The sequence below is a fragment of the Carassius gibelio genome, chromosome A19 (genome assembly GCF_023724105.1).
Source record: "Carassius gibelio isolate Cgi1373 ecotype wild population from Czech Republic chromosome A19, carGib1.2-hapl.c, whole genome shotgun sequence".
NCBI lineage: Eukaryota > Metazoa > Chordata > Actinopteri > Cypriniformes > Cyprinidae > Carassius > Carassius gibelio.
Window position 1 is genome coordinate 13,305,587 of NC_068389.1, and position 8,761 is coordinate 13,314,347.

Consider the following 8,761-nt stretch of genomic DNA (forward strand, 5'->3'; position numbering starts at 1 on the left):
GATCAGATTTTCAATATTATTTTTATATCGTACACAACTGTTCAAAAGATTGGGGCAGTAAGAATTGTCTTTTCTTTCAGAGAAATTATTTTCTTCATCAAGAATACATTAAATTCATCAAAATTAACAGTAAATTTATAATTAAAAAATATGGTTCTTTCTTACATTAATCAAAGAATCCTGAAGAAATGTATCAAGAATAAAATGTATAATAAATAAAATTAAGTATTTAAAGTATTTAAAAACAAAGATTTCCAAAGGATCAAGGGACAATGAAGACTATTTACAGCCAAAGCAAAACCATGTCAAATACTAATGATTTTAAAAATGATGTTTATGGAACAAAACCCAAATAATCCCAAAAAATTACCTTTTAATGATGTATTCATCTAACTACCGTAATTCCTTTTAATCATCTTAGAAACTTTTATTTATCCCAAACTGAACTGGTAATGTTTCCCTTTTATTAAGTACAAACATTTCAGAGCGACGGAGTGAGGCCAAGTCAACACTGATGCACCTGTGTTTTGGTTAGAAAAGTGGCCTTCTGGTGCTTTATTAATGGTCTTTCATCTCACTCAAGGTTATGCATGAACACAGACGAAGAAGCTTGGCTTTACTTCACACACTTATATGTACATAGAGATACATACAGGGAAATAAAAAACAGCCTCAGAGGCAGCATTTGCTGCCATGTGTAAATATATGGATCTGAGACCCGCCACAGCTGAAGAAAGGCAAGTGCCCCATTTAAACTTGTGAAATTGAGTAGTTTTCTATCAGAGATGTCACTTGATAGGGATTTAAATCCAAGAGTAGCTCAAAGAAAATTGTTTGTATCAAATGCATTGTGATGGGCTGAATTCTGAATGCAGACAGGACTGGCCGTGCTTTTATGTGGAATAGGACAAAACTGCATTGCAACAAGCTCATCAACCCAACATGATATAAGAGCAAAAAGTGACAGAATAAAACACAGATTTACATAATATATTGAATTATATCTTCACGTTAGGTTTAAAACATGGTTTAATGCATAGTCAAGTGATCATTATTGAAAAATATACACCGAGGTTAGTGCGTTAGCTTACTAATGAAATGGTAGCTTACCAAATTAAATAAATAAATGGATATGAAATTTGATTTAAATTGACTTAATATCATTGAGAGACATGAAATTATCAGCTGTTCTAGAAATCTAGATACAGTATGTTTATACGCAGTACAAAATATTCAAAATATTTAATATAAATATAAAATAAATATTTATTGAAATATATATGTATACATTCAATACAATTTAATATATCTTAAGTATTGCATATGCATATTAAATATATATGATCTATTATTACACATTTATTTAAAAGTATATAAATTATTATTACATTAATATTATTAAGTTTATGTATAAAATATATTTTTATTGTCATTTTGACTGCATTTATTTATCTAACTGTTTGTATCAGGCACATTGCTTGGAGAATGTCAGATATTAAGCACAAGCCATCAGCTCCAGCCGAGACAAAAGCCACATGTGACGAGCAGTGATCTGCATATCAAAGACTTCTCAGCTCGGTGTGAATCGTGAATGTGCGGCTTTGCACCTGGCAGCTGACAGTACATCGAGTCAGAATGATTTACTATGACAGACCGTGAAAGTAATGGGTTCAGCGTTTGGTTTTGTCATGCCCGTTCTCTTGATTATCCTTGCAGCATGGACTAGAAAACGCAGTGCTCTCATTGGTACAGAGTCAGGTAGCTGGCTCGCTGCCGTGCACTTTAGATTTGTACTTAACCTGAGTCTGTAGCTGCACTCCATCAAACCGTGTCTGGGTGCTGGTGTGAATGCACAAAACAAAGTCTCTGAAGAGATCTATAAAGAGATTTTGTATCTATTTAGACATTCAAGGTCAATTTTGCATGTTAAGTTAGGAACCCTCAGAAGAAGCTCTGCTTTCTCAATATATCTCGGTTTTGTAGAATATTGGGTAACTAAAAAATGTGCTTTAGGTGGTGTTAACATCTAAGTTGGTTTATTCAGGTCAAAAATATGCACGATGACTGAATCAACCTGACTACATTATACTCTAATGAAAGTCATTTTTAAAGTGATAGTTCACCAAAAAATTGTTGTTTTTTATGTTTATGTTTGTTCACAATTTTTATGATGTACTGTCCTTTGCAGAACACAAAATATACTTAAAAAAAAATCTGTGTTTCTTTTCAAGGTAGGTCAATGATAACCAAAACTGTTTGGATACCAACATCATACAATTTATTCAAAAAAATAATGATGACTGAATCAACCAGGCTAATCAAAGTCATTTTAAAAGAGATAGTTCACCCAAAAATGTAAACTCCATCATCATTTGTATGACAGTGTGATGTACTTTCTTTTAAACTACACAAAAGAAGAAATTGTAAAAAAAAAAAAAATGTCTGTTTCTTCTCGACAGAAGTCAATAATAACCAAAATTGGTTGAAAATGATAGCGGTCTCTTGTCAGAGTGTTAAGACCTAAAGCATGAGAGAAAATGTGAAGAAAGACTGGATGTCCTTGATAAAGTACTGAGCACTTCAGATGTGTGGGTGAATCTCTGCTGAAGCATTCAGCTGTGACACGGCGCACAGACTGAGTTTTAGTGCTACCTCTTCACGCTCAAGCCGAGTGCTTGAGTCAGCCTTTGATAACACAAATATCACCCTGCAGTCAGCTCTGTGGGGCTTATGCTTATGATTGGAGAAATAATGGCCATTGGTTTAGCCAAATAACCCACTATTGTACGGTATAATTTTGGCAGACAAATTCTGTTATAAAAGCCAGATGCTAAGAGCTCATGAAGGACAGATAAGGACTGTATTGCTCCTAACAGCAACGCCATTAAATTGGTCAAATACAAAGAACTATAGGCAGTAATATAGTGGATGTCTGTGTGAGAAAATGTAGAAAACTGCAATAAAGGATGTGTTATATTTAAATATATATATATATATATATATATATATATATATATACTGTATATAAGTGACTTTGTTTGTTGTCCCGAACATAGCAAACAGGCTTTCATATTGACTGATCGCCCCAGTTGAAACAGGTGGAGGGAGGGTGAAATGGATGACAGAGAAACCAGACAAGGTGCCTATCTGTGTCAGTCTCTTTCAGCCTGCTGACTAAATCACACTCTCTCTCTCTTTCACTTCTCCATCATGGTTTATTCATTTATCACCCTAGGGCAGGGGAAACTTCTGCTAACTACCATGCCAAGAAGTAAATATGCTTAGTGGCAAAAGATTGGGTACATAATTAAGGAGAAGAAGGGTGATGGGTAAATGGATTGTGGAATATTCATTATATTGCTTTTATGTAACTTCATTGTGCTACAGACATGAATAGTGAATTAAAAAAACCATAATACACAATAAAAATACATGTAGGGATGAATGATGGGCTTTAGATTTGTGTCAGTGACTCCATTTGTATAAAAGTTTACTTAGATTGGCTAACGAAAGTCTCGCACAAAAACAGAAGTGATACACTGGGCCTATTTACTGTGCATTTATATTTACATTTACACCACTTCTGTACACTTCAAACAGAAAAGAAACTTCCTTGTTTCTAGTGGGTGTGAAAGCTTTATTTACACATTTAGATTTTTAGTTTTTTCCACTTTAAAATAAACTTCCAAATGATTGTTTGGTAGCCCCTTTACTGTATGTAACAGACAACACAATTCATTTGTGGTGCTTCTAATTTAGTGATAAAAGCAGCTGCAAGCATTTTGGACATACTCTTCTCAGTACCAAAAAATATGCTAAACATACAAAACACACCGCTTGTTGAGAACAGAATTTCTTCTTAGAAAGGCTCTCTTGAATGAAGTAACCATGTAGCAATGCACTAGCATCTGGTTGTAGCAACACCCTAACAACCACTCAGAACACCTTAGCAACCACACAGCAAGCTGAAAATGTTACAATTATTTTGCTGGTGGGACAAAATTTTAGTCTGAATGTTTTTGCCTCATGTAAACTCAATGTAATTGTGTGAGCGCTGGAGATGTTTGTTTGATGGCCAACATCCATGAAAGCACCTCGGCGTGCTGCAGCACTGAAGGATGTCATTGTACTCGCTTTTGATAAATGTGAGGGGGAGTGAAGCAAGGGACAATTCCAGCAGTGTTATCAGGAGCAAACAGGCAGAGTCATGGGGCCTCATCTGCAGGAGCGAGATCACAGCCGTGTTGCTGGTCTTCCTGCGCGAGCGTGGACGGCCCGTGACTCATTCAGCTGGCAGAGCATCTCCTAGACTGCCATCTTATTTATTGATAAAGACAAGTGATGCTATGCAACCAGGCAGCATCCTCTTTCCTTATCATCACCCCATAAATCTAGCAGATGTTTATGTCCATTTATTTTCAGTAACACTTTATTTTAAGGATCAGTTCTAACTATTAACTAGTTGCTTATCAGCATGCATATAGAGTTGCGTGTTGGGTGTTTAAATCATTTATTAATGCCTTATTCTGCATGAAAATATTCTAGATCCCTTAATTCTACAGCATACCTAAACTTAACAACTATACCTTACTATTAATAAGCAGCAAATTAGGAGTTAAGTGAAGAAAAAGTCTAAGTTAATTATCTGTATAAATATTTAATAATATGGATTTTTTGGCTATATAGTGTAATATATATATATATATATATATATATATATATATATATATATATATATATATATATATATATATATTTATTTATTTATAAATTATATACATTTAAAAAAGGTGTTTGTGATACATACGTGTGTGTGTGTGTGTGTGTGTATTAAAGTACATACTACACTGCTTTCACTGCTTATAATTTTAATCAGTTACCTATTTCATCTCATGTACTTTTTTCACAGCTCAACATTTGGATGTAAAAAAAGGCTTGTGATCATTATTAATGAAATGAATGTGACAGCTGAGCTACCCAGGAGCCCTCTATGCTCAGCATGGCCTCCTTCATTCACAGAGGACACCTAGCAAGGCTTACTCTTAGCGTCATGCTTCATTCCATCTACATTTTCACCCTTCTTTTATAATTCAGCCCAAACAAACAGTTCTGGCTGTTGCCAGGATGCCAAGTTCAGGTTTCTGGGTTTTTTAATAGGGGTTTAGGGGGGGTCAGTGTTTCAGGCGAACATCCCAAGAGGACAGCTTTCGTAGCGACTATTCTGTTCCCATCTAAAAACCGTACTGGTTTCTTTAACGAGACTTGCGTTTCTACTTTGCACACAATAATCAGTCCAAACAACTCTACACAAGTCTGCTGACAACACAAGCAGATGATGTTTTGCATCATTTCTATCATGGCTGGAGAATGTAACCCTGGAGCTGCTATGCCTGCTTGAGACTGAGAGCGCCACAGAGAGCTTTAGATGCAGAACACAGAGCACTCACTGCAATTAGCAAATGTTCTGTTTATCCTAAAAAAATAAAAGTGTTGTACAATGAGTGTTGACTATTAATATGCAAATGTCTTAGTGTGTGAATATCTGCTCCCCTGGGAAATTCATATCAGAGTCCTTCACCCTGAGTGTGTCCCTCAATAAATAATTGTGATGATTCGGGTCACCAGGACTCTCTTGCGTATGAATCTTTTCTCGTAACTTGTATTGTTATTCTTTGAGAGAACGAGTCAAACTCCACATGAGACTGTTCAAACGTAAATCTTAAATACGTTCGTCAGCGGGAGACATTGTTTTGAAGCCTGGCTATGATTTATAACGCTGTTAAATGCTTGCGGCCTTTCCAGCATATCTGAATAGATCTGGCGAGAAAGGTGGAATATCCTCAGTTATATGTCAAACTTGCTAATGATTTTGCAGATCTATCCAATGGTGGGGTTTTTAGAGAATAGGATTTTCCCCTTAACCTATTTGTTACAGAGATGTCAAATTCTCACAGATCACCAAGAGATCAATTTTGCTAATTGCATATTTAGTCAAAGGGGAGCAGTGATGGTCTACTGTATAAACTTGACGTCATGAGTTTCATACAATAACCACTAGGTGACAGCCTTCATTTCATCAAGATAGCAGGGGAGAGACGCTTTCTGCAGACATGGAATATGACTTTGTCTAGTTTCCCAGTATAAATATTTAAACATTCTTAAATCAAAAGCATTCAAAAGTATACAAATGATATACTTAAAAGTTTATGCTTAAAAAAAAGAAAAATATCCACATTTTTTTTCTTGTTTTAAATAAGAATTTTTTTCTTTTTTTTTTTTAGACTGTAAGACTTTATATTTTATGTTGTTTTGATTCTCAAATAAATGTATCTTGATCTAGGAATGTTTAGATATTTGTACTGGAAAACAAGACTAAAATATTGAATAAGAAAGTCATATTTTTTTGCTGTGTAAGCAGCTGTTTCTGTTAAAGATACAAGGCTACATGCAGTAGAATTACATAGAGCTCTAAACTGATTAAAATAAAAAAAAGTGGGAAAGGTTGAGTATTTTTTATTGTAGTGCGTGAAAGTCTGTGAAGTTTGCCAAAGCACGGAAATGCACACATAACATTTGATACAGATGATTACAGATTTAAGTACAATGCTGTTTCCCTTTATATTCAGAAAACAGCACACTTCAGGGTCTAGCACAACTTTGCACAGGCTTATTAAGTTTGTGCACTGAAGAAAAGCGGTAATGTAAGACACATACTGTACAATGTGTGCGCCTATCTAGTAAAGGTTGCTGGAGATCTTATCATGGAAATAGAACTCCCTCTCTTGCAACAAGTTCCCACGAGACAAAAAAAAAAGAAAAAAATCAATTGGTTTTGGCATGGAAAAGACAGCAACACAACTGGCAAAATATCAAGTTCTACAGGTTCTTGGTAAACACTGAACCTCAAGGTGCAATCTAAAATCCTAAAGTGAAAACTGAAAAGGACTGGCAGCACTGAACATGCAATATATCTGCAGACATACATTATAGTTTTAACACCATGATAATAATTATGTGTAGATACTAGTTTTGTATTTTGAGTTAGAATGGGTTAAAACAAGATCATATGTGATTCTAAGAATGCTTAGGTTGTATGTGATAGTTGACCGTTACTCAACTGTTCTGCTGCATCTGTGATTGTGGATTTGTTACTTTTGGTAGCAAAAACTCATTTCACGTGGTGTTTTCTTTCGTGCTCTATCACACAGCAGCTGTGAAATGAAGGGTTGTGTCTTTAAAAGCCGTCATGCTTCACAAGCAACAGATGGAGTCCGACACTAACAGGACATCCTTTCCAAAGAGAATAAATGGGTGTGGAACGTGTAGAGAAATGTCAGGATCTTACAATTGCTTTATCACTCTAAGGGCATCGTTGTACATGAGACACCAAGGTTCTCTTTACACACACCTCTTGATCTTGCAATGCAGAACAAAAATATAAAAAATATACAAATAAACAATATATAATTGTAAATTTTTATAGTTAAAATATAGTCATATTTTATCTCAGTAAAATATATTCTCTTTACACATAGTTCTCAATGCTGCACTGCAAAAATAACAAATAAAATAAAATATTAGGTATAATATGAAAATGTCACTAGTTTTTCAGTAAAATATAAAAAAATCCTTAAAAATACTCATTTTCAGAGAATCTTCAGTTATCATCATAAATCTAAATAAACATTCTAAAATGAATGCCTTAAATGTTTAGAAGAAAATAACAGTGTATATTATGAAAACATGGTTGTTTAAACAAATTAATCCAAAGTTTTTTGCTAATTTTGATCAGAAACTTTTTTTTTAAAAAAATGCTAATTACAAAGATGATTTTTACAATGTTATGTTATAAAAAACATTGTACATGGTTGTTTTAATAAATTATAGTGGGAGCATCTTGGCTATAAATGTGTCTCAGTGTCCAGCTGAATTATGTAGCATATAAAACTATCTGAGATGTAGTTCTTAGTTTGATAGCTGCCTTGGGACAGATGAGAATGAGCATAAATGTTTCAGACAAGAGTCATGCAGTGCATTGGCAGGCAGTGCAGCTCAGCTTTCTGTTCAACATGCAGCTCTACACCGGCCGGCAAGCAGTTCATGTTCCATCCTTGTCAATAATTACTTTTGATCTAGATATTGTAGTGATTATGCGCAAAGAAAAACTGATGTCACAGATGGTGGTTATTTCATGTTGACCACACAACATGATGTGTCATGGAAATAAATGACTAAATGAAATATTTGCCTATATGAATTTGCATTGAGTTTAGGTTGTTCAATATTTTGTTTTTAGTATATTTACATTTGTTGGTAGTAGCAATATTAATAGGATTGAGGCTTGTATGCAGATTTACATGATCTGGACCCAGATATACCCGTTTAACCTGTACAACAGAAAGGTAATAATGAAGTACGACCCTATTGTGTCCAGACACAGAGGGTTGCTTACAGTCAAAACTTGAACATAAAAGTTGAGGGCGTTATTGAGTCAACATCATTTTCTGGGCATCTTGCAACAACAAAAAAATTGATTATAATTATGTGTCACTTAGACCTTTTAATTATAAAAACCTGCAGTATTCCTTTGTCAAGCTATATAATTTAGTCTTTGTTTTCTGGGGTTTTTTATTATTATTTTTTTTTCATATAGTGATTCGACCACTATATGATGATGTCAGTAAAACATATTCATTTTCTAAATAAGGATCTGCTGCACATTTTATAAAGTAGCGATGTAAGTATTTTAGTAAAGATTCTA